Consider the following 27,619-nt stretch of genomic DNA (forward strand, 5'->3'; position numbering starts at 1 on the left):
CTTCTTTATGGTCCAAATCTGACATCTGTGCATGACTACTGGGAAAACTAGAGCTTTGACTATACAAACCTTTGTCAACAAAGTCATATTTTTGCTTTTTATTACACTGTCTAGTTTTGTTAAAGCTTCTGTCCCAAGGAGCAAGTGTCTTAATTTCATGGCTGCAGTCATTGGTTACAGTGTTTTTTAGAGCCCAATAAATTAAAATCTGCCAGAGTTTCCACTTTTTTCCCATCTATTTGCCACGAAGTTCTGAGACCTGATGCCATGATATTAGTTTTTTGAATACTGAGCTTTAAGCCAGTTTTCTCACTCTCCTCTTTCACTTTCATCAAAAGGCTCTTTAGTTCCCCTTCACTTTCTGTCATTAACGTGGTATCGTCTGCGTATTTGAGGCTGTTGATGTTTCTCCCAGAAATCTTAATTTCAGTTTGGAATTCATCCAGTTAGGCATTTCCCATGATGTATTCTTCACAATAGTTAAATAAACAGGGTGACAAAATATAGACTGGATGTATTTCTTTCCCAATTTTGAAAAATCTGTTGTAAGCTATATGATTTTAACTGTGGCTTGACCTACATACAGGTTTTTCAGGAGGCAGGTAAGGTGGTCTGACATTCCCATCTCTTAAGAATTTTCCACACTTTATTGTGAAAATCTCAGTCAAATAATTTATTTCAGTCAGTGAAACAGTAGTTTTGTTGTTTTTTTTTTAAATTCCCTTGCTTTTTCTCTGATCCAACAGATGTTGGCAATTTGTTCTCTGGTTTATCTGCCTTTTAAATTCTACTTGAACATCTGGAAGTTCTTGGGTCACATACTATTGAAGCCTAGCTTGAAGGATTTTGAACATTGCCATGTTAGCATGTTAAATGAGAGCATTTGTACAGAGTTTTAACACTTTGGCATTGTTTTTCTTTTGGGATTGATACGAAAACTAAATCTTGCCAGTCCTGTGGCCACTGCTGATTTCCCCAAATTTGCTGGCATATTGAGTGCAGCATTTTAGCATTTTAACAGCATCTTTTTTTTTTTTTTTTTTTTTAGGATTTGAAATAGCTCAGTGGAATTTATCACCTCTATTACTTTTGTTTGTAGCAATGCTTCCTAAGGTCTACTTGATATCACACTTCAGGATACCTGGTTCTAGGTGAGTGACTACACCATCGTGCTTATCAGGGTTACTAAGTCCTTTTTGTGTAGCTCTTCTGTGTATTCTTGCCATCTCTTCTCACTCTCTTCTTCTTCTGTTCATTCCTTGCCATTTCTGCCCTTTATTTTGATCATATTTGCGTAAATTTTTCCCTTGGTACCTCCAATTTTCTCGAAGTATTTCCCATCCTATTGTTTTTCTCTATTTCTTTGCATTTTTATTTAAGAAGTCTTTCTCTTCTCTTCTCGCTATTCTCTAGAACTCTGCATTCAGTTGGATATATCTTTCTTTTTCTCCTTCGCTTTTCCTTTCTCTTTTCTCAGGTATTTGCATGGCCTCCTCAGACAACCACTTTGACTTCTTCCATTTATTTTTCTTGGGGATGGTTTTGGTCATAATATCCTGTACAATGTTACAAGCCTCTGTCCATAGTTCTTCAGGCTCTATGTCTACCAGATCTAATCCTTTGAGTCTATTCATCATCTCCACTGTAGAATCATAAGGGATTTGATTTAGGTCATTTGAATGTCCTAATGATTTTCCCTATTATCTTCAATTTAAGCCTGAATTTTGAAATAAGGAACTGACCATTTGAACCACAGTTAGCTCCAGGCCTTGTTTTAGCTTACTATGCAGAGTTTCTCCATCTTTGGCTGCAAATAATATAATCAATCTGGATTCAGTATTGACCATCTTATGACAGTCATGTGTAGAGTCATCTCTTGTGTTGGTCAGAGAGGTTGTTTGCTATAACCAGTGTATTCTGTTGATAAAACTTTGTTGGCCTTTGTCCTGCTCTATTTTTATTCCAAGGAAAAACATGCCTGTTACTCAAAGTATCTCTGTCCTACTTTTGTATTTCAATCTCCTATGATGAAAGGGACACCTTTTTTGATATTATTTCTAGATGTTTTGCAGGTCTTCACAGAACCATTTGACTTCACCTTCTTTGGCATTAGTGGTTGGAGCATAGACTTAGGTTACTGTGATACTGAATAGTTTGCTTTGGAAACGAATTGAGATAGATTTGCTGTTTCTGAAATTTCACCCAAATACTGCATTTTGGGCTTGCTGCTGACTATGCATCGTTCAGATTGGCTATGATCAAAAAATCCACCAAAAGTAAAACTAAAGAGGGTGTGAAGAAAAGAGAACATTCTTACACTGTTGGGAATGCAAATTGTTATAGTCACTATGGAGAACAGTGTGGAAATTCCTTTAAAACCTAGGAATAAAACTACTGTATGACCCAGCAATCCTACTACTCTGCATATACCCTGAGTACACCATATCTGAAAAAGACACATGCACCCCAATATTCATTTAAGCATTAATTACAGTAACTAGGACATGGGAACAACCTAGATATCCTTCAACAAATGAATGGGTAAAGAAGTTGTGGTACATATATAAAGTGGAATATTAGCCATCAAATGCAAAGCATTTTAGTCAGTGCTAATGAGATGGATGAATCTAGAGTCTATTATACAGCATGAAGTATGTACAAAAGAGAAAAAAATATACATTATGTATTAATGCATATATATGAAATCTCAAGAGATGATACTGATTAGCTTATTAACTGGACAGCAACAGAGATGCAGACATAGGGAATAGACTTGTGGACACAGTTTGGGAAGGAGAGGGTGGGACAAATTAGGAGAGCAGCATTGAAGCACATATTTTACCACATGTAAAATGGATGCCAGTGGAAATTTGCTGTATGATGCAGGGAGCTCACACACGGTGCTCTGTGACTGCGACATGGGAGGGATGGGGTGGGAGGTGGAAAGGAAGTTCAAAAGGGAGGGTATGTGTGTATACTTATGATTGATTCATGGTGATGTATGGCAGTAATCAACACAATATTTTAAATCAATTTCTCTCCAATTAAAAACAATAAATGAAATATAAAGTTCTTTGTAAAACATTAATGAAAGAAGTTAAATATGACACAAATAAATGGAAAGCAATCCATTTTCATGGATTGGAAGAATTAATATCGTTAGTGTCCATACTACCTAAAGGAGTCTATAGATTTAATGCAATTTCTCTCAAAATGCACAATATTTTTCACACAACTAGAACATATAACCCCAAGCTTTTTATAGAAAAACAAAATATCCTCAATAGCCAATGAAACCGTGAGAAAAAAAAAGGAACAAAGCCTGAGGTATCATGCTCCTTGATATTATTCATAACAGCATGGCACTGGCATGTGCACACGCGTACACACACACATGCACACACAGAAACAGACACATGTATTCATGGAAGATAACAGTGGACCCCAAAATAGGCCTAGACACATACGGTCAATAGATCTATGCCACAGGAGGCAAGAATATGCAACGAGGAAAGACATTCTTTGTAAAAATAGAGTTTGGAGAACTGGACAAATGCATGATAAAGAATAAAATTAGTACATTTTCCCACATCATATAAAAATAAAAAAAAATATTTTAAAGACCTAAATGTAAGATTTGAATCCATAAAACCCCTTGAAAAATACATAGGCAGTATATTCATCGACATTGGTCTTGGCAGTATTATTTTTAATCTGTCTCGTCAGAAAAGGGAAACAAATGCTAAAATGTTTTAAGTGATATATAATCTATTTTTAAACTTTTGACAACAAAGGAAACCTTCAAAAAGTGAAAAGGGAGAAGAAATTTGCAAACTGCCGGGAGCCAGCTTGAGGAACTCCACCCTTGACAAAGGTCATGAGGAAGGAGGCTCAGCATAGGCAAAGGCAAGATCGAGCCTCAGGAAATCCCCTGTTCCCAAGCCATCTACCCCCCAAACCAGAGTCTGTTTTATGCTCTCACCTATACCTCTGACTTTACGGGGGCTCTTCCCCATCACCATTTCTCTCGGAGAAGGAGTTAACTTGCAGCTCCAGTTAATAAAAATTCCTGGGTGTGACAAGAGTGTTTCAACTTACAAACTCCTCTGAAGGTTCTCTAGCTTGCCTGAGAGGGTTTGTCTGGCCACATGTGATTGTTTACAGCCTCCCAACCGTGAGAGGCATGAGATGTTTTAAAACTTTCTAAATACAGACTCTTTTAAAAAGTTAGAAAATTATTAGTATAGTGTAGTGGGTTAATTAGGAATTATATTGGTGAAGGGTTTTTCATTTATTGTTCCGATAATTACTGCTAATTCCCTGCCCTGGGTGTCACAAGGGTGTCTCAGGTCAAACCACTCTGCTGACAGACTAGCTTGTGTGACAACCTCTCAACATAAACAGCACAGAGAGTTTGTAGTATTTTGAGAGTTTTAATTAGCATAGGGCTTTTCTCATTGTTGAGTCAATGATTGCTGCCAGGCCTCCATATCCTTAGGCACCTGGGAATATATTAATCAATGTATTTGGAAATATAGAAAAGGTAATATAGTAGTTTTTGATGTTAGCAATACTAGACTTTTTGAGTTAATGAATTTTCTCTTTTGTTATAGATCACTGTAGTTTGTTATAAATCACTGTGTACTTGCTATGCAAAAACGTAACTTTATCACTATCTTAAGACTAAACAGATCTTAAGGGGATCATTGGTAAAGGGTTTTCATTTGTTGGGCTGATGTTTGCTGCTAAATCTCCATATTCCTTGCCCTTAAAATGAATATAACTAGCATATAGGAAAAATAATATTAACCTTTAAGATTAATCATGTTAAACCTTAGGCTAAGTAAGTTCCTTTCTTGATTATAACCCACTATACCCTCACCCTATAGGAATGCAACTTTATTTGCTACCTTCAGAGGGTGGTGCCTGGTTTAAGAAAAAACACCCTTGGAAAAAAAAATTTTTGGTTATCAGAAAGAAAGGATCATAAAATATCAGCGGGCCTCATGGCCAGAAGATGATGTAAAACCCATAAGACCTTTGTGTAATTTTATATGAAGCACCTGATTGTGACAAGGGTCAGGTCTGCTGACCCCCGCGTGACTCTGTATTCATCCTTATGTATAACAAAAGGTATATAAACAAACCTAAAAAATAAAGAAATCAGATCAGTTTCTGGAAAGACTGATTCCCCCACGTCGCTTCTTTTTTGCTCTCAGTTTTTCTGGCCGAATTCCCACCTGGAGCGTGGGTGCCTGCCATGTATACTTACTTTCTCCGGTTTTTAAGTTCCATACGAGAAGGAGCCCAAGGAGGGGCACCTTCTGATACTCAAGTGGCACCGGTGGCCCAACGTAGATGGTGCAAATTCCTTGTCTTGGAATTTTATTGGTATCCCATGTAAAACAAGTTATTCAGCCTCTTTTTATCTCCTACTATTTTCTGGCCAATTTCCCATCTGGTACGTGGGTATTCACTAAGCCTACTATTTTGTCTGGGCTTCTAAGATCAGACCAGGAGGCCTTAGTGCCTCCTCTCCTTCGGGAGAATGGAAGGACGCCTCTGGCCTACGTAGGTGGTGATTGGTAGTCCATGTAAACCAAGTTATTCAGCCTCTTTTCCTCTGCTAATTTTCTAATCCCTCTCTATCTGTAATTAAATAAGTATTTTCCTAGGACACTGATTTTGTCCCCACCTTAGAATTACCCTGGATCCACCAGGGCTGGACACCAGCAGCAAACTATGTCTAATAGAAGGTTAATGTAAAAATATACAATGAACTCATACAAATCAACATCAAAAACACTAAAAGTCAGACTATAAGTGGGCAATGGCCGCAACAGACATTTTTTTTTTTTTCAAAGAAGATGCAAAATATCCAGTAGGCAAATAAATACTAAGGATCACTAATGATCAGGGAAATGTAAATCAAAATCATAAATAAATATCACCTAGTACCTCTCAGAACAGCTATCTTCCAAAAGACATCAAATAATAAGTGCTGGCAAGAATATGGAGACAAGAGAATGTTCGTACATTGTTAGCTAGAATTTACAGCCACTATGAAAAACACCATGGCAGTTACTAAAAAATTAAAAATTTAAAGTATAGTTTACAAATAATGCAGCAATTCCATTATTGATATTTATCCAAAGAAGATGAAAACTCTAATTAAAAAAGACATAAGCACATCAATGTTTATGCAGTATTATTTATAATAACCGAGGTATGGATATAACCTAAATGCCTACTGATAGATAATTGAATAAAACAAATGTTATAGGGATGTATAGTAGAATATTATTGAGTCATAAAAGGGTGAAATTTTGCCAGTTCTGGCAATGCTGATGGACCTGGAGGGCATTATGCGTACTGAAATAAGTCATGAGGAGAAAGACAAACACTGCATGCTTTCACCTGTATGTGAAATCCAAAACTAAAATAAACCAAGCGAACAAATGAAACAGATACGAAGCGAAAACGGTTACATGAGTGAAGAGGGAAAGTGCAGAAGCAAAATGGTTGAAAGAGATTCAGCTCAGTTCAGTCGCTCAGTCGTGTCCAACTCTTTGCAACCCCATGAATCACAGCATGCCAGGCCTCCTTGTCCATCACCAACTCCCGAAATTCACTCAGAATCACGTCCATCGAGTCAGTGATGCCATCCAGCCATCTCATCCTCGGTCATCCCCTTTTCCTCCTGCCCCCAATCCCTCCCAGCATCAGTCTTTTTTTTTTTTAATTTTATTTTTTATTTATTTATTTTTTTAATTTTAAAATCTTTAATTCTTACATGCGTTCCGAAACATGACCCCCCCCTCCCACCTCCCTCCCCACAACATCTCTCTGGGTCATCCCCATGCACCAGCCCCAAGCATGCTGCACCCTACGTCGGACATGGACTGGCGATTCAGTTCTTACATGATAGTATACATGTTAGAATTCCCATTCTCCCAAATCATCCCACCCTCTCCCTCTCCCTCTGAGTCCAAAAGTTCGTTATACACATCTGTGTCTTTATTCCTGTCTTGCATACAGGGTCGTCATTGCCATCTTCCTAAATTCCATATATATGTGTTAGTATACTGTATTGGTGTTTTTCTTTCTGGCTTACTTCACTCTGTATAATCGGCTCCAGTTTCATCCATCTCATCAGAACTGATTCAAATGAATTCTTTTTAACGGCTGAGTAATACTCCATTGTGTATATGTACCACAGCTTTCTTATCCATTCATCTGCTGATGGACGTCTAGGTTGTTTCCATGTCCTGGCTATTATAAACAGTGCTGCGATGAACATTGGGGTACATGTGTCTCTTTCAATTCTGGTTTCCTCGGTGTGTATGCCCAGCAGTGGGATTGCTGGGTCATAAGGTAGCATAATTCTTTTCCAATGAGTCAACTCGTCCCATGAGGTGGCCAAAGAACTGGAGTTTCAGCTTCAGCATCATTCCCTCCAAAGAAATCCCAGGGCTGATCTCCTTCAGAATGGACTAGTTGGATCTCCTTGCAGTCCAACGGACACTCAAGAGTCTTCTCCAACACCACAGTTCAAAAGCATCAATTCTTCGACACTCAGCCTTCTTCACAGTCCAACTCTCACATCCATATATGACCGCTGGAAAAACCATAGCCTTGACTAGATGGAACTTTGTTGGCAAAGTAATGTCTCTGCTTTTCAATATGCTATCTAGGTTGGTCATAACTTTTCTTCTAAAGAGTAATTGTCTTTTAATTTCATGGCTGCAATCACCATCTACAGTGATTCTGAAGCCCAAAAAATTTAAGTCTGACACTGTTTCCACTGTTTCCCCATCCATTTCCCATGAAGTGATGGGACCAGATTCCATGATCTTCGTTTTCTGAATGTTGAGCTTGAAGCAAACTTTTTCACTCTCCTCTTTCACTTTCATCAAGAGGCTTTTCAGTTCCTCTTCACTTTCTGCCATAAGGGTGGTGTCGTCTGCATATCTGAGGTTATTGATATTTCTCCCGGCAATCTTGATTCCAGCTTGTGTTTCTTCCAGTCCAAGGTTTCTCATTATGTACTCTGAATAGAATTTAAATAAGCAGGGTGACAATATACAGCCTTGACGTACTCCTTTTCCTATTTGGAATCAGTCTGTCGTTCCATGTCCAGTACGAACTGTTGCTTCCTGATCTGCATATATATTTCTCAAGAGGCAGGTCAGGTGGTCTGATATTCCCATCTCTTTCAGAATTTTCCACAGTTTATTGTGATCCACACAGTCAAAGGCTTTGGCATAGTCAATAAAGCAGAAATATGTTTTTTTCTGGAACTCTCTTGCCTTTTTGATGATCCAGCAGATGTTGGCAGTTTGATCTCTGTTTCCTCTGCCTTTTCTAAAACCAGCTTGAACATCTGGAAGTTCATGGTTCACGTGTTGCTGAAGCCTGGCTTGGAGAATTTTGAGCATTACTCTAGTAGCATGTGAGATGATAAGAAGTACAATTATACTAGGTGTAAAATTAATAAGTTACAAAGAGCTAATGCATGCACAAGGAATACAGCCAATAGTTCTTGTTTGTATGGAGTATAATATGTAAAAATGTTTACTTACTACATTGTACAACTAAAACTAATTTAATATTGTAAGTCAACTATATTTTAATTAAATTAAACTGAAAATAACAATATGCTACTAAACAAGAAATTGGTAACTGAGGTGAAAGAGAAAATAAAGAAATTCTTGAAATAAAATGAGAGACCTATACCAGAATCAAATATATATGGCACACAGCAAAAGATATTCCAAAATGGAAATTTATATAAATAGAAACCTACATTGAAAAGAAAAACTTCATATAAATGATCTAGCTTTCCACCAGGAGGAACCACAAAAAGAACAATAAAGAAAACCCAAATTTAATAGAATGATAGAAATAATAAGGATCAGCACAGAAAAAATGAAAGAGACTTAAAAACAATATTTTAAAAAAATCAATGAATCTAAGTGATCGTCTTAGAAATATAAACAAACCTGATGAATCATTTATAAAAAAAAAAGAAAAGAGCACAAATAAATAAATCAGAAATGAAAGCGAGGTTACAACTGACATTACAGAAACACAAAGGATCAAAAAAGATTACTACCAAAAATTATATTCCAAAAAATTGAATAACCTAGAAGAAATGGATAATTACCCAGAAACATATTTTTTGGGGGCTTTTATTTTTTTATTTTCTTAATTTACTTGACAATACTGTATTGGTTTTGCCATGCATTGACATGAATCCGCCATGGATGTACATGAGTTCCCAATCCTGAACCCCCCTCCCACCTCCCTCCCTATATCATCTCTCTGGGTCATCCCAGTGCACCAGCCCGAAGCATCCTGTATCCAGCATTGAGCCTAGACTGGCAATTTGTTTCTTATATGATATTATACATGTTTCAATGTCATTCTCTCAAACCATCCTGACTTCTCTCTCTCCCACAGAGTCCAAAAGACTGTTCTATACATCTGTGTCTCTTTTGCTGTCTCGCATATAGAGTCATTGTTACTATCTGCCTAAATTCCATATATATATCTTATATCTCCTTGCTATTCTTTGGAACTCTGCATTCACACGGTTGTGTCTTTTCTTTTTCCTTCATCTTTCATTTCTCTTCTTTTCTCAGCTATTTCTAAGGCTTCCTCAGACAACCATTTTGCCTTTTTGCATTTCTCTTTCTTGGGAGTGGTTTTCGTCACTGCCTCCTGTACAATGTTAGGAACCTCTGTCCATACTTCTTCAGTTACTCTATCAGAGCTAATCTCTTGAATTTCTTTATCACTTTTAATGTAAATCATTGTTGTTGTCAAGTTGCTCAGTCATGAATAACTGCTTGCAATCAGGGCTGCGGTATTTCAAGCTTCCTTGTACCCTTAGCCATCTCTTGAAGTTTGCTCAAACTCATGTCCATTGAGTTGTTGATGCCATTCAACAATCTCATCTTCTGTCATTGCTTTCTGCTCCTGCCTTCAATCTTTCCCAGCATCAAAGTCTTTCCAAACAATCAGTTCTTTGGATCAGGTGGCGGAAGTATTGGAGCTTCAGCTTCAGAATCAGAATAATTTAAAAATGAATATGCAGGATTGATTTCCCTTTAGATTGACTTGTTTGATCTCTTCACAGTCCAAGGGTCTATAATGTGTCTTCTCCAACACCACATTTCAAAAGCATCAATTCTGGCGTGCTCAGCCTTCTTGATGGTCCAACTTTCACATCAAAACATGACTACTAAAAAAACCCATAGCTTTGCCTATAATGACCTTTGTTGGTACAGTAATGTTTCTGCTTTTTAATATGCTGTCTAGGTTGGTCATAGCTTTTCTTCCAAGGAGCAAGTGTCTTTTAATTTCATAGCTGCATTAACCATAAGCAATGATTTGGAGCCCAAGAAAATAAAATCTGTCATTGTTTCCATTATTTCCCCATTTACATGGCCTGAAGTGATGGGATTGGATGCCATGATCTTAGTTTTTTGAATGTTGAGTTTTAAGCCAGCTTTTTCACTCTCCTCTTTCACTTTTATCAAGAGAATCTTTAGTTACTCCTCACTTTCTGCCATAAGAGTGGTGTCATCTGCATATCTGTGGTTATTGATATTTCTCCTGGCAATCTTAATTTCAGCTTGTGCTTTATCCAATCCAGCATTTCACAACATGTACTCTGCATAGAATTAAATAAGCAGGGCAACAATATGCAGCCTTGATGCACTGCTTTCCCAATTTGGAAACAGTCCATTGTTCCATGTCCTGTTCTAACTGTTGCTTCTTGGCCTGTATACAGGTTTCTCAGGGGGCAGGTAAGGTGATCTGGTTTTTCCATCTCATTAAGAATTTTCCCCAGTTTGTTGTGATCCACACAGTCAAAATCATTAATGTAGTCAATGAAGCATAAATAGATTTTTTTTTTTCTGGATATCTCGTGCTTTTACTATGATCCAACGGATGTTGGCAATTTGTTGTTCTCTGGTTTCTCTGCCTTTTCTAAATCCAGTTTGAACATCTGGAAGTTCTTGGTTCATGAACTGTTAAAGCCTAGCTTGGAGAATTTTGAGCATTACTTTGCTAGAATTTAAAATGAGTGCAAATGTGTGATAGTTTAAACATTGATTATCATTGCTTTTCTTTGGGATTGTAATGAAAACTGATTTTTTTATAGTCCTGTGGCCACTGCTGAGTTTTCCAAATTTGCTTGCATATTGTGTATAACACTTTAAGAACATCAATTTTAGGATTTGAAACATCTCAGCTGGAATTCCAGCACCTCCTCTAGCTTTGTTCGTAGTGATGCTTCCTACAGCCCACCTGACTGCACTCTATGATGTTGGCTCTAGGTGAGTGATCACACTATCATAGTTACCCTAGGTCATTAAGATCTTTTTTTTTTTTTTTGTACAATTCTTCTGTATATTCTTTATCTTTGCCACCTCCTCTTAATATCTTCTGATTCTTTCAGATCCATTCCTTTTCTGTCCTTTATTGTGCCCGTCTTTGCATGAAATATTCCCTTGATGTGTGTAATTTTCTTGAAGCTATCTCTAGTCTTTCCCATTCTATTATTTTCCTCTATTTCTTTGCATTGTTTACTTATGAAGGCTTCCTTTTCTCTCCTTGATATTCTTTAGAACTCTGCATTCAAATAGGTATCTTTCATTTTCTTCTCTGGTTTTTGCTTTGCTTGTTTTCTCAGCTATATATAGTGCCTCCTCTGACACCCATTTTGCCTTTTTGCATTCCTTTTTCTTGGAGATGGTTCTCATCACTGCTTCCTGTACAGTGTTTTGAACTTCTGTCCATAGATCTTCAGAAACTTTGTCTATCAGAATTAATCCCTTGAATCTGTTCGTCACTCCCAGTGTGTAATTGTAAGGGATTTGATTTAGGTCATACCCAAATGACCTAGTTGTTTTCTCTTTCTTCATGAAGTCTGAATTTCTCAGTAGAAGTACATGATCTGAGCCACAGCCAGCTGCCATTCTTGTTTTTCCTGAGTGTGTAGAGCTTCTCCATCTTTATCTGCAAAGAATATAATCAATCATCTGATTTCCCTATTGACCATCTGGTGATATCCATGTATAGTCTTCTCTTGTGTTGTTGGAAGAGGGTGTTTGCTATGATGAGTGGAGTCTCTTGAGAAAACTCTGTTAACCTTTGTCCTGCTTCATTTTGTACTCCGAGGCCAAACTTGCCTGTTACTCCAGGTATCTTTTGACTTCATAATTTTGCATTCCAGTCCCCTATGATGAAAATCAAATATTATTATTATATTATTTTCGTGTTAGTTCTAGAAGTCCTTGTAGGACTTCACAGTGCCATTTAGCTTAAGCTTCTTTGGCATTCAGGGTTGGGGCAAAGACTTAGATTGCTGCTATATTGAGTGGTTTGCCTTGGAAATGAACTGAAATTATTCTGTCATGTTTTAGATTACACCCAAATACTGCATTTTGGACTCTTGTTGACTGTGAGGGCTACTCCATTTCTTCCTGGTGGCTCTTGCCCACAGTAGTAGATATAATGGTCATCTGAATTAAATTCACCCATTCTGGTGAATTTGTGTTCACTCTTGCCATCTCCTGTGTGACCTCTTCCAATTTACCTTGATTTATGGACCTTACATTCCAGATTCCTATGAAATATTGTTCTTTACAGCATTAGACTTTACTTTTGCCACCAGACACATGCACAAATGGGCATTGTTTTCACTTTGGCTCAGACTCTTCATTCCTCTGAAGTTATTTCTCTGCTCTTCTCCAGTAGCATATTGGACACCTATGGACCTGGGGAGTTCATCTGTCAGAGTCACGTCTTTTTTTCCTTTTCATACTGTTTAGGGGGTTCTCAAGGCAAGAATGCTGAAGTGGTTTTGACATTCCTTTCTCTAGTGGACCACATTTTGTCAGAACTCTCACCCATGACCTGGTCTTCTTGGATAAACTATGGTGGATTAGAAATATGTGCACTCATCTTTTCTTGTGAGAATACCAAAATTGGACCTAGCTGCTGAATAACCATTGACAGGAGAATGTTGGGTCATACCAAATGAATAAATATATATATATATATATATATATATATATATATATATATATATATATATATATATATAATATATATATATATTCTCTGTGTCCAAGGAAAAATTAAAAGCCCCAACAAGACAGTAGGAGGGGCACAATTTTATTTTAAAACAAAATCTCAGACCCTCTAGAGATGCTATAAGGGTGCAAATAAAACCTTGTGCATACCAGGACTGAGGAAAAGAAGCAGTGACCCCCCGCCCCCCGCCACTTCCCCCAAGAGACTGAGCCAGACATGATTTTGAGTAGTGTCTCCTGTGGAGGCATGGGTCAGGAGTGGCCTGCCACAGGAACAGAAGCTCTGGTTGCAGCAGACATGGAAGGCATGGATATAGCAAATGTCCTCTTAGAAGAGGTTGCCATTAGCTTTAGTATAGAGCTGCCAAACAAATGACCCACAAACTGGAGAACAATTATACCAAAGAAGTTCTCGCACTGCTGAAAAGTTCTAGGCCCCACAACAGATTTCCCCACATGAGTATCCAGCAAAAGGACTGACAATTCCCAGGGAATTTGACTTTGGCTAGAGAACTTCCATGGGATTGGGGAAACAGACTCTTTGAGAGCACAACAAAACGTTGCATGCACCAGGACCCAGGAGAAAGGAGCAGTGACTCCACAAGAGACTGAACCAGACTTGCCTATGAGTGTCCATACCTGGAAAAGTGCTAAATTCTGTAGATTGACATATCTGGCTTTCTTTAATCAACAGTAATCTTTGGATGTTTCTGACTACTTGCCTTTTCTTTTGTTTGTTTGCAAAAATTCTATATATCCTGGGCCCCCCTTGCCTCTTTGGATTAGCTCTCTCATGGTTACTTGAAATGCTGTCCTCTAGGTTTGAAGTCCTAAAAATTCCCACCAAACAAAACATAGCTCTCAACTTTTCTGTTGTTTTTTTTTTTTCATTTTTTTTATTGTTTTAGTTGACAACTGTTACACAAGCATACAATATTTTTGCGATCTATAGCAAGTCTGGTCAGCATTTTCCCTTGTATACTCAGCTCTCTGCATTATTTTTTAGTATTTGATGCTAATCTAAGAGTTGCTATTCAAGGTGATCATAATTATCAAGGTGAAAATTAACTATGCTTTCCTCTTTGCTTGCTGTGGTGACCTAAACCAAGATTTTGTTCAAGTGTATTGTCATATCATGCATTCTCCTGGAGAAGATGTGGGTAATTTATTATCCTTTTGTCTGTAACTTTTTTCTTTCCACCTATGGCATCTGAATAGCAAAGGGACATATGTCACATGGGAGAAGCTTCAGTCATTCAAAGCAGGAACAAGCTATGCCCTTCAAGAATGCCAACGAATACAGTATTGATAGCTAAAGACATTATGCTGTATAGATTTCCAAAATTTTATTTACCTTACATCCACTAACAATACAGTGTGATATACTTAGTTTTGCAAAGATGGTAGATCTTAGGGCAGGAGTAATCTTTGGAAGCTATACACACACACACACACACACACACACACACACACACACATATTTATATAAACGGTTTTGATTGTGACCTGGCTGGGATGGACCACGGGACAGAAGTGTGCCGGCTGTGATGGACCTCGCAGAAGCATGACTGAGAGGAGTTACCCCATGTCCAATGTCAGGGGCAGCAGCCGGGAAGAACTACCCCTCGCCTGAGGCCAGGGGCAGTGGCCAGAAGGAGCTACCTCATGCCCGAGGTCAATGGCGGCGGCCAAGAGGAGCAACCCCACATCCAAGGAGCAATGGCTTCACTGGCACAGGAGGGCCAAGAGGAGCTACTCCACGTTCAAGGTCAGGAAGGGTGGTGGTAAGGAGATACCCCTCGTCCAAGGTAAGACGCAGTGGCTGCACTTTGCTGGAGCAATCATGAAGTGATATCCCACATCCAAGGTAAGAGAAACCCAAGTAAGATGGCAGGTGTTTCAAGAGGGCATCAGAGGGCAGACACTCTGAAACCATACTCACAGAAAACTAGTCAATCTAATCACACCAGGGCCACAACCTTGTCTAACTCAGTGAAACTAAGCCATGCGCTATAGGGCTACCTAAGAAGGGCAGGTAATGGTGGAGAGGTCTGACAGAATGTGGTCCACTGGAGAAGGGAATGGCAAACCACTTCAGTATTCTTGCCTTGACAACTCCTGAACAATATGAAAAGGCAAAATGATAGGATACTGAAAGAGGAACTACCCAGGTCGGTAGGTGTCCAATATGCTACTGAAGATCAGTGTAGAAATAACTCCTGAAAGAAAAAAAGTGATAGAGCCAAAGCAAAAACAATCCCCAGTTGCGGTAGTGACTGGTGATAAAAGCAAGGTCCAATGCTGTAAAGAGCACGATTGCATAGGAACCGGAATGTTAGGTCCATGAATCAAGGCAAATTGGAAGTGGTCAAACAGGAAATGGAAAGAATGAATGTCAACATTATAGGAACCAGTGAACTAAAATGGACTGGAATGGGTGAATTTAAATCAGATGACCATTATATATACTACTGCAGGCAGGAATCTCTTAGAAGAAATGGAGTAGCCATCATAGTCAACAAAAAAGTCAAAATGCAGTATTTAGATGCAATCTCAAAAGCGACAGAATGATCTCTGTTCATTTCCAAGGCAAACCATTCAGTATCACAGTAATCCAAATCTATGCTCCAACAAGTAAGGCTGAAGAAGATGAAGTTGAGTAGTTCTATGAAGACATACATGACCTTTTAGAACTAACACCCAAAAAAGATGTCCTTTTCATTATAGGGGACTGGAATGCAAAAGTAGGAATTCAAGAAACACCTGGAGTAACAGGCAAATTTGGCCTTGGAATATGGAATGAAGCAGGGCAAAGGCTAATTGAGTTTTGCCAAGAGAACGCACTGGTCATAGCAAACACCCTCCTTCAACAACACAAGAGAAGACTCTACACATGGACATCACCAGATGGTCAATACCAAAATCAGATTGATTATATACTTTGCAGCCAAAGATGGAGAAACTTTGTACAGTCAACAAAAACAATACCAGGAGCTGACTGTGGCTCAGATCATGAACACCTTATTGCCAAATTCAGACTCAAATTGAAGAAAGTAGAGAAAACCACTAGACCATTGAGGTATGACCTAAATAAAATCCCTTATGATTATACAGTGGAAGTGAAAAATATTTAAGGGACTAGATCTGATAGACAGAGCGCCTGATGAACTATGGACAGAGGTTCATGACATTGTACAGGAGATTGTACAAGACCAATCCCATGGAAAAGAAATGCAAAAAAGCGAAATGGCTGTCTGGGGAGGCCTTATAAATATCTGTGAAAAGGAAAGAGGTGAAAAGCAAAGGAGAAAAGGAAAGATATAAGCATCTGAATGCAGAGTTCCAAAGAACAGAAAGAAGAGAAAAGAAAGCCTTTTTCAGCAATCAGTGCAAAGAAATAGAGGAAAACAGCATAATGGGAAAGACTAGAGATCTCTTCAAGAAAATTAGAGATACCAAGGGAACATTTCATGAAAAGATGGGCTCGATAAAGGACAGAAATGGTATGGATTTAACATAAGCAGAAAATACTAAGAAAAGGTGGCAAGAATACACAGAAGAACTGTACAAAAAAGACCTTCATGACCAGGATAAGCATGATGATGTGATGACTCACTTGGAGCCAGACATCCTGGAATGTGAAGTCAGGTGGGCCTTAGAAAGCAACACTATGAATAAAGCTAGTGGAGGTTCTGGAATTCCAGGTGAGCTATTTCAAGTCCAGAAAGATGATGCTGTGAAAGTGCTGCACTCAATATGCCAGCAAATTTGAAAAACTCAGCAATGGCCACAGGACTGGAAAAGGTCAGTTTTCATCCCAATCCCAAAGAAAGGAAATGTCAAAGAATGCTAAAACTACTGCACAATTGCACGCATCTCACACTCTAGTAAAGTAATGCTCAAAATTCTCCAAGCCAGACTTCACCAATACATGAACCTTGAACTTCCACATGTTCAAACTGGTTTTAGAAAAGCAGAGGAACCAGAGATCAGATTGTCAACATCTGCTGGATCATAGAAAAAGCAAGAGAGTTGCAGAAAAACATCTATTTCTGGTTTATTGACTATGCCAAAGCCTTTGACTGCGTGGATCACAATGAACTGTGGAAAATTCTGAAAGAGATGGGAATACCAGATGTGCCTCTTGAGAAAACTGTATGCAGGTCAGGAAGCAACAGCTAAAACTGGAAATGGAAGAGCAGATTGGTTCAAGGAGTCAAGGGTGTATATTGTCACTGTACTTATTTAACTTACATTCAGAGTACATCATGATAAATACTGGGCTGGATGAAGCACATTCTGGAATCAAAATTGCTGGGAGAGATATCAGTAACCTCAGATATGCAGATGACACCACCGTTCTGCAGAAAGTGAATAGGAACTAAGAAGCCTCTTGATGAAAGTGAAAGAGGAGAGTGAAAAAGTTGGCTTAAAGCTCAACATTCAGAAAATGAAGATCATGGAATCTGGTCCCATCACTTCATGGCAAATAGACGGGGAAACGGTAGAAATAGTGTCAGACTTTATTTTGGGGGGCTTACAAAATCACTGCAGATGGTGACTGTAGCCATGAAATTAAAAGACACTTACTCCTTGGAAGCAAAGTTATGACCAACTTAGATAGCATATTAAACAGCAGAGACATTACTTTGCAAACAAAGGTCCATCTAGTCAAGACTACGGTTTTTCCAGTAGTCATGTATGGATGTGAGAGGTGGAGTGTGAAGAAAGCTGAGTGCCAAAGAATTGATGCTTTTGAACTGTGGAATTGGAGAGGATTCTTGAGAGTCCCATGGACTGCAAGGAGATCCAACCAGTCCATTCTAAAGGAGATCAGTCCTGGGATTTCTTTGGAAGGAATGATGCTAAAGCTGAAACTCCAGTACCTTGGCCACCTCATGCGAAGTGTTGACTCATTGGATGCTGGGAGGGATTGGGGGCAGGAGGAAAAGGGACGACAGAGAATGAGATGGCTGGATGGGATCACCGACTCGATGGATGTCAGTTTGAGTCATTTCCGGGAGTTGGTGATGGACAGGGAAGCCTGGCGTGCTGCAGTTATTGGGATTGCAAAGAGTCGGACACGACTGAGCGACTGAACTGAACTCATGGGGCCTTTTAAAGACAGACTCTCCCACCATATTCTCTGCTTTATTTCCTCTCTGAAGAACCTAGATAATAGTATCAGGTATACGTCTAGACTTCCCAGGTGGCACTAGTAGTAAAGAACCTGCCTGGCAATGCAGGAGTCATAAGAGAGACATAAGAGATGCAGGTTTGATCCCTGCATCAGGAAGATTCCCTGGAGGAGGCCATGGCAACCCATTCCCATATTCTTGCCTGGAGAATCCCATAGGCAGAGAAGCCAGGAAAGCAACAGTTCATAGGACTGCACAGAGTCAGACATCACTGAAGTGATTTAGCACACAGCACATGTACTGAGTTGTTTTACAGATGCTAAATCCCCCACCAAATGGAAGGACCTGACCACTTAATGATCATGAGCACATGTCCCCCAGGTCCCCTGGCACCTAAGAATTGATAATGTTAACCCCTGTGATACCACCCTGTTACCTCACCATCAACCAATCAGAGAATTGTGCACAAGATGATTACATATCTTGGGATTCCACTCCCTCACATTACCTTTAAAAGTAATTTGCTGAAATTCATCCAGGAGTTTGCTTTTTTTGAGCATTAACAGTCTTTGACTCCTTGTATGATGCTTTGCAACAGCCACTGCACTTTACCACAACTAATTTTTGGTAGATTTTTGGCTTTAATGCATACAGGCAAATAGACTCAAGTTTTGGCTTGGTAATGTGATGATGGTGATGATTTCAAGGGTGAATATCTAGGTTAAAACTCACTGAGTTGTATATATTAACTATGTCTAGGGCTTACATGTCAATCATACCTCAATAAAGAAGTTTTTTTTTTCTTTTTTATGAAAGCCATCCTATGGTGTGACTGTAGCAGTGTGGACTCAGTTCTCCTTGAGTGATTTATATAATTTCCTCTAACAGAGAGACATTTTTCTGAGTCCCTGGGAAGAAAAATAAAAGCAGAGAAATCCTTTTAGCCTGAAGGAATCTAATTTGCAGGTTGAATTTTGTGCTCAGGCAACATCCTTTGCCTACAAAGGTTGTGTTGTCAAAGTTATGGTTTTTTCCAGTAGTCATGTATGGATGTGGGAGTTGGACAATAAAAAAGGCTGTGTACCAAAGAACTGATGCTTTCGAACTGTGGTGCTTGAGAAGACTCTTGAGAGTCCCTTAGACTGCAAGGAGATCCAACCAGTTCATCGTAAAATAAATCAGTCCTGAATATTTATGAAAGGACTGATGCTGAAGCTGAAACTCCAATACTTTGGCCACCTGATGTGAAGAACTGACTCATTGGAAAATACCCTGAAGCTGGGAAAGATTGAAGGCAGGAGGAGAAGGGGATGACAGAGGATGAGATGGTTGGATGGTTTCACTGACTCGATGGACATGAGTTTGAGCAAACTCCGGGAAATGGAGAAGGACAGGGAAACCTGGCATGCTGCAGTCCATGAGGTTGAAAAGAGTCAGACATGATTGAACGACTGAACAACATCCTGTCAACCAAGTCATGCTTGTTTGCAAAGGACCTCAGATCAGTTTCTGTAGAGATGAGTCTGCATAGAATTCATGTCCCTAAGTAAGTATTTGGGAAGTAGAATTGCACATAAAGCAGATAAATTGCTCTTTAGACAAATATTCCATCACTCAAGCATCAAAAATAATGGTACCCTTCAACATAAATACTACTGGAGGCCAGTACTTATTCTCTTGTAGTTGATATACCCACTGTGTTAATTCTCACCATGAAAAATATGAGAAATTTTCTTTTGGTATAGTCTCAGAGGAGTTTATAAATTAGAAAGAGAAAATGACTCATCTTACATTTGATTAACAAATTGTATTGCTCAACTTTATCATCATGTGATTATTTTTCATGAAAACAACGATAGATAGAACTTATTAAATATGTTAAATCACTGAACTATGTGTTTTCCAACAGCTTTCAAGGTGGGAGTAGTCATCCTGGACATAATTACCAACTTTTACTTGTCAATTCAATAAGCCTCTCAGTGTAAAGTCACACTCAGAATTTTTTAATTCCAAAGTTAATAAATTTTCATTAGGACAAAGTGATTGACTCTCCAAGTTTCAATCCATCTTTGACTGACCAAATATTGCCAGAGAATACGATATGGGGAATTCTAAAAGTGGTTTTCTAACACATAACTTCAGCTGGATTTGTTGGAATAAACATATACTCATAATGCATAACCAGTCTGCAGGAGGGATTGGTTACTTCCTACAACATATTTCATGCATTTATTTGGAAAAATTATTCCCACATCAATTTTAATCTATGAGTTTTCCTTTTATTCTCTCTTCCTTTTTATTTTTAGGTTGAAAGGAATTTCTATAGTATATGTATTTATATTTATTTTAGAATATTTATTCCAGTAGGTCTTGTTGTTTGACTGGTTCAGGGGACAATGGTGAAGTTTTCATTAATTCAGCACGTTAGTATGCCCAGATGCATACTGTAGCTCCAAGTCAGATTCAAAGCAGCTTTTCATATCTCCAAGCATCCTTCCAGTTGCCTTTTATCTGATGGTTGAGTAGCCTTCTACCTCAGAGATACCACTGATCAACCCTCTCACCATTTACAATAGAAAATCATAAGTATCTAAAGATGGTGTAAACTTCACTAAGATTAGGGTTTCGAGTGCTGACCAGAAAGCATAACCTGAAGTTTATGTAGTAGGTATGAAGGAATGTATACAGTGCTTGGCACAGAGAAAATGCTATAGATATTAAATTCTTCATTTTCTTCTTTGAATTGCCTGCTTTGCATGTCATGTGTATATACGAGATAAAAGAAATATTATTTCAGGAAAAATAATCTAAGGGAGCATACTATAACCCTGTAGATATTCTGAACTCTATCTCAGAGATACTTGAATTGTAAATTCACCTTTCATAGTCTCTTGACCAGTGGTTATCTGGTCTGTTCCAAGAAGTTCTAAAACTCCACAAATTATCTGTCAGAGTTTTCTGAAAAGCTTAAACGTTTTAAAAGTCATAGATCTCTAAGACATTTCATAATATTGAGATAAAAATCACTGCTGCTTTGAATCAAACTGTTATGCTGGAAAAACAAAGAGTCTTGAAGATTCAGCCAATTTCAGTTCAGGTTTCCAATTTCATTCCTTTCCTGATGTCTGATCTTAAGAAATACATTGCCCGTCTTTATACTTGCTGGCTTTCCTATGTAAAATGAAGACATTTTCCTTATTTCCACTGGGCTGTTGTTAAAAGAATATGAACATAACAACTTGAAGAGTGGTGAATTGAACTCAGTCTATTTCTCTCATCTATGGATTCCCACCCAGCTGGAGTTACCCAGTACATAGAGTTCCATGTTTCTGGGATTGTTATTCTCCTGGTTTGAGTCTGAATAATTTTGTTTTGCTGTCAAAATTTCACATTTGCCTCTCCCCTTTCATATGGATTTGTAATTATAGATGACTTCTTTAGCCAGTGTTCTGAATCTTTATGCCTTCTTTCCACCTCATTACTGTTAGTGTGGACAACTCTTAGCTAGAATCTTCTTTTTAATTTTTTCAAGTCCTCAACTCCCAAAACATGGCAGCATGTATTCCTTAAAATAAGGTTGAACACAACCATTCAAAATAAGGTAGAGACAATATTAATATTGTTAGAAGTATTTAGAAAAGCCCGACAATTTTGAAAAAATGAAAAAAGAAAAAACACTGCCATTCACTTTGCATCATATTAAGATAAATTATAAAAGTATAATACAATTATTTCACAAACTTACATCATGCTACCATTTTAGACCTTTGGTAATTTTACTTTACACCCAAATTTAGGTCTAATTCAATATTGATATTTACCAGTTATTTAAAAAATTAACAGAACTGATATTATTTAATTCTATGATTTTGCTTTTATTTCTGTGGTGAAGGAAAGTGCAGTATTGCTGTAAAGCACCAGACAAGGAGTCCAGGATAGCCAATATTTGAAAAGCTTATACTCCCCACTGGGTTTCCACAAGAAAGTTTTAAAGGCAAGATGAAGGAGGAGGAGTTCCAGAATATGTTATCAGCTTGTGCAAAATTCTTTGATTGGCTGATGGCAAAGTAATAGGGCAAGGTCACAGGGGTTAACACAATCAATCTTCAGGCTCCTGCCAGTCTAGGGCCTATCTCATGGTCATGCTCATCAAGTAGTTAATTTCTTCCATTTGGTGGGGTTTTCAGCATCTGTGAAACAACTCAGGAAATTTACATTGCATACTATTTTCTAGCTACTCCAGAGAAAAGCTAAGCAGAAGATACAGGAGAGGGTTCTGTTCTAGGAAGGCCTCATAGAGTTCTGCTGTTATAATTCCCCATCTTTTCTTTGATACTCTTCAATCCTGAGGAGAACTGTAGTGATGACTGCTCTGATTATTTGCTATATGAGGACAAAGTCAATTTTTCAGGATTAGAAGAGAGAAAGTTATTAATATTCATTTCAAAGAAAACTTGATAGTCTTTGGAACTCTGCATTCAGATGGATATGTATCTTTCCTTTTTTCCTTTGCTTGTCATGTCTCTTATTTTCTCAACTATTACTATACTGTAATAGATTTATAATACTTTTCAGACAAATAATGCATGACAAACAAATACAAAAAAATAAAATATTTTTAACCTTACAGTAGAGTACCTTGAAAAATACAGTAGTACAATACAATAGCAGGCATAGGGTTAATGACATTGAGTGAACAAGAAAAAATAGTTACTGACCAGAAGAGTGAGAGGAGATGGGAAATGGTAGAGATGGAGTATCCTCAGCAATTGGTGATGGAGGGCAAACTGCAAAGATCTGCAAAAAAAAAATCACGAACAACTGTGGGCACAGGTTCTTCTAAAGCCTATTAATGATAATGCTCATAATCTCATGCCAAGAAAAGTCAATGTTTTTCTGGCCTTGCATATATTATAGTTCTTCCAAAATTGTTGCCATGTTGCTCCTGATTCACCACTTTGCATCCCCTGCCTGAAGAAGTGTGATATAAATAATATTTCTTGAAAGCCACTATAACTCCCTAGTCCATTGTTTGGGTGAGCAATATAGTATTCAGTGGCAGATGCACTGCTTTGACAATGGGATGAAAATCATCCATTAATGGGGGCTTGCGTGGAGATTTCCCTTGCAACAAAAGAATATTGAATGGAATGCTTTGTCCAAGCAATTTTTTTTTCTTTGTCTCTGGTATAAAGTGGTGGAAAAATTATTCCTGGAAAATTACATGTGTAACCCAGGCTTTGGGGTTACCCTTCCATACAATAGGAAGAGAGCTTTGGGCTATGTTTTTCAGGACCCTTGGTCTCTCTGAATGATAAACTAAGAGAAGGTTCAATTTCAGATCACCAGAAGCATTGTCACCAAACAACAGAATTAGCCTATTCTTTGAGAATAGACTTCACATATTCCATTATCTTGTCGTTGATGTTTAGAATTGTGCCAATGGTTGAATGACTCATATTATTATAAGAATGTGAGATGTTTACCATCTTTTTAGCCCTCTCCATTTTCTAATTATTTTCACTTTTGTTTCTATTGTTATTACTTGGCACTTCTTAGTAGTGTGAAGTACATCATCACTGTTTTTACGATTGCTTCCAGACACCCTGGTTTGAAATAAGGATGCTGTACTACTGCAATCTATATAGTACTGTAAAGTGCAAACAAAACAAAACAAAACAAAACAAAACACAGCCAGTGGAACAAGATGCACTCATGTGAAAATGTATGCCAGATGTGTGAACTAACGTGATTAGAAATACAAATGGTCAATGTCAAAATCAGATTGATTATATTCTTTGCATCCAAAGGTGGAGGAGAAAATGAAATATATACCCATCTGAATGCAGAGGTCCAAAGAATAGCAAGAAGACAGAAGAAAGTCTTCCTCAGTGATCAGTGCAAAGAAATAGAAGAAAAAAAAATAGAATGGGAAAGACTAGAGATCTCCACAAGAAAATTAGAAATACCAAGGGAATATTTCATGCAAAGATTGGCACAATAAAGGACAGAAATGACATGGACCTATCAGAAGGAGAAGATATTATGAAGAGGTGGCAATACAAAAAATCAGAACTGTACAAAAAAGACCTTCATGATCCAGATAACCAGAATGATGTGATCATTCACATAGAGCCAGACATCCTGGATTTTGAAGTCAAGTGGGCTTTCAGTTCAGTTCAGGTCAGTTGCTCAGTCGTGTCTGACTCTTTGTGACCCCATGAATCACAGCATGCCTGGCCTCCCTGTCCATCACCAATTCCTGCAGTTCACTCAGACTCACGTCCATTGAGTCAGCGGTGCCATCCAGCCATCTCATCCTCTGTCGTCCCCTTCTTCTCCTGCCCCCAATCCCTCCCAGCATCAGAGTCTTTTCCAGTGAATCAACTCTTCACATGAGGTGGACAAAGTACTGGAGTTTCAGCTTCAGCATCATTCCTTCCAAAGAACACCCAGGGCTGATCTCCTTCAGAATGGACTGGTTGGATCTCCTTGCAGTCCAAGGGACTCTCAAGAGTCTTCTCCAACACCACAGTTCAAAAGCATCAATTCTTCGGTGCTGAGCTTTCTTTACAGTCCAACTCTCACATCCATACATGACCACTGGAAAAACCATAGCCTTAAGTAGACAGACCTTTACGGAGCATCAATACAAACAAAACTAGTTGAGGTGATGGAATTTCAAGCTGAAAATCTATAAAAGAAAATCTTAAAAGATGATGCTGTGTAAGTGTTGGACTCAATATGCCAGCAAATTGAAAAGCTCAACAGTGGCCACAAGACTGGAAAAGGTTAGTTTTCATTCCAATTCCAAAGAAAGACAATGCCAAAGAATGCTCAAACTACCGCACAATTGTACTCATCTCACATGCAAGTAAAGTAATGCTCAAAATTCTCCAAACCATGTTTTAACAGTATGTGAACCATGAACTTCCAGACGTTCAAGCTGGATTTTAAAAAGACAGAGGAACCAGAGATCAAATTGCCAACATCTTTTGGATCACTGAAAAAGCAAGAGAGTTCCAGGAAAAAAAAAATCTACTTCTGTTTTATTGAGCACACCAAAGCCTTTGACTGTGTGGATCACAGCGAACTGTGGAAAATTCTTCAAGAGACGGGAATAATAGACTACCTTACCTGCTTTCTGATAAATCTGTAGGCAGGTCAAGAAGTAACATTTATAACAGGACATAGAATAATAAACTTGTTTCAAATCAGGAAAGGAGTACTTTAAGGTTGTTTATTGTCACCTTGCTTATTTAACTTATATGCAACATACATCATGTGAAATGCTGGGGTGGATGAAGCACAAGCTGAAATCAAGAATACTAGGAGAAATATCAGTAACCTCAGATATACAGGTGATACCATCCTTATGGCAGAAAGTGAAGAAGAACTAAAGAGCCTCTTGATGAAAGTGAAAGAGGAGAATGGCTTAAAACTCAGGATTCAGAAAACTAAGATAATGGCATCCAGTTCCATCGCTTCCTGGCTAATGTATGGGGATACAGTGGAAACGGTGACAATTTATTTTCTTGGGCTCTAAAATCACTGTAGATGGTGACTGAAACCATGAAATTAAATAAAACATGCTTGCTCCTTGGAAGAAAATCTATGACCAATCTTGACAGCATATTAAAAATCAGAAACATTACTTTACCAATAATGGTCTGTCTAGTCAAAACTATGATTTTTCCAGTGGTCATGTATGGATGTGAAAGTTGGACTCTAAAGAAAGCTGAGTGCTGAAGAATTGATGCTTTTGATCTGTGGTGTTGGAGAAGACTCTAGAGTCCCTTGGACTACAAGGAGATCAAACTAATGAATCCTAAAGGAAATCAGTCCTGATTAATCATTGCAAGGACTGATGCTGAAGCTGAAATTCCAATTCTTTGACCATCTCATGTGAAGAACTGAATCATTTGAAAGACCCTGATCCTGGGAAAGATTGAAGGCAGGAGGAAAAGGGAACAACAGAGGATGAGATGGTTGGATGGCATCACTGACTCAATGGACTTGAGTCTGAGCAAGCTCTGGGAACTGGTGATGGCCAGGGAAACCTGGCATGCTGCAGTCCATGTGGTCACAAAGAGTCGGACACAACTAAACGACTGAACTAACTGAATTGAGACATGCAAATTCATGTTGACTTCTTTGAAACTTCACAACTTGCAGGTTTATATATAGAGCACTTAAAATTATTTGTCTCCTGATGCCCAAATGGCTGCTGCCTTCCCTGGGTCTGTCATGCTAAATTTACTTTGTTTACCTTAATGCTAAATTTGCTTTTTGTATATATCTGTCTAGTTATCCATGTTGGGGAAAAACTAATCATACATAGTTATTATCTCAGATGTGTGCTAGCCAGGACATATTATACAGGCAATGGATTTTATCAGTTATACCCTATTTTACAATATCACTTTATATGTGCTTTCAGCAATTGACTTAAAACAAACAGTGTTAAGATCATGAATGGTTATACTCTGTGACAACTCCACTAAGAAATTATCTTCACATCCTAAACATTTACCAGATCACTGTGGTTTAAAGTAAAACTATAACTTTCCATATTGATAGGGAGAAAACATTTGGAAAATTGTAGTATGCTACATCTTACAGGCTTGTGCCAGATATCTGGTTCAGCTGCCTACCATTGCTGTCTTCTTCTCATCATTGTGTGGGTGTCATTTTGGGTCAACAGTCCCCTCTACATATGAGTACAATAATGGGGCCCTTGTCAAGTGGAAAATATAAGTTCAAGAGTCAGTTTCATTCAGTTTTACTGCACATAAGCTAGTTAAATGTACTTGATAAGGGTCATTTTATCTAGGTTGGAGACAGTTCTTTAACTGAGGCCCATTTCAGCTGCATAATCTCCTGGTTGCAGGTCATGGGGCATCAGATCCTCATCCAAAGATAAACTGCTGTGATTAGCCTCAGAAACAGAGTATTCTCTTAGGAATTCATCCAAACTTTACAATAATATAACAGAACAGCAAAGGGCCATCTGGGAAGTGAGTGTTAGGCAGCAAATACTGACCTCAGTTAACAAATCTAGAGTGTAATATCCATTGAAATATAATTATTTTCCCTCTAACATTACCCTCATTTTTACCCATGTGAGCACATTAAAGCTAATTTGCTTGCACATAGCCTTCTTTAAATTCACTGGGGTAGGACTTTTCATAAGGAATCTCAGACTGAACTTTAAAAAGGTCTTTCAAGGTCAGGAAAGCCACACTCAGGGCTTGTCAAGATTTTGACTTGTAGATTTGAGTGGATTTTTATTTATCTAGAGTCCCAAAATACTTTGAAATTCTTGTGCCTGTAGGCAGATGGCATTACTTTTCTACCTGGTTAAGCTGCTGG

This window comes from Ovis canadensis, chromosome 11 (assembly GCF_042477335.2).
Source record: "Ovis canadensis isolate MfBH-ARS-UI-01 breed Bighorn chromosome 11, ARS-UI_OviCan_v2, whole genome shotgun sequence".
Taxonomy (NCBI): domain Eukaryota; kingdom Metazoa; phylum Chordata; class Mammalia; order Artiodactyla; family Bovidae; genus Ovis; species Ovis canadensis.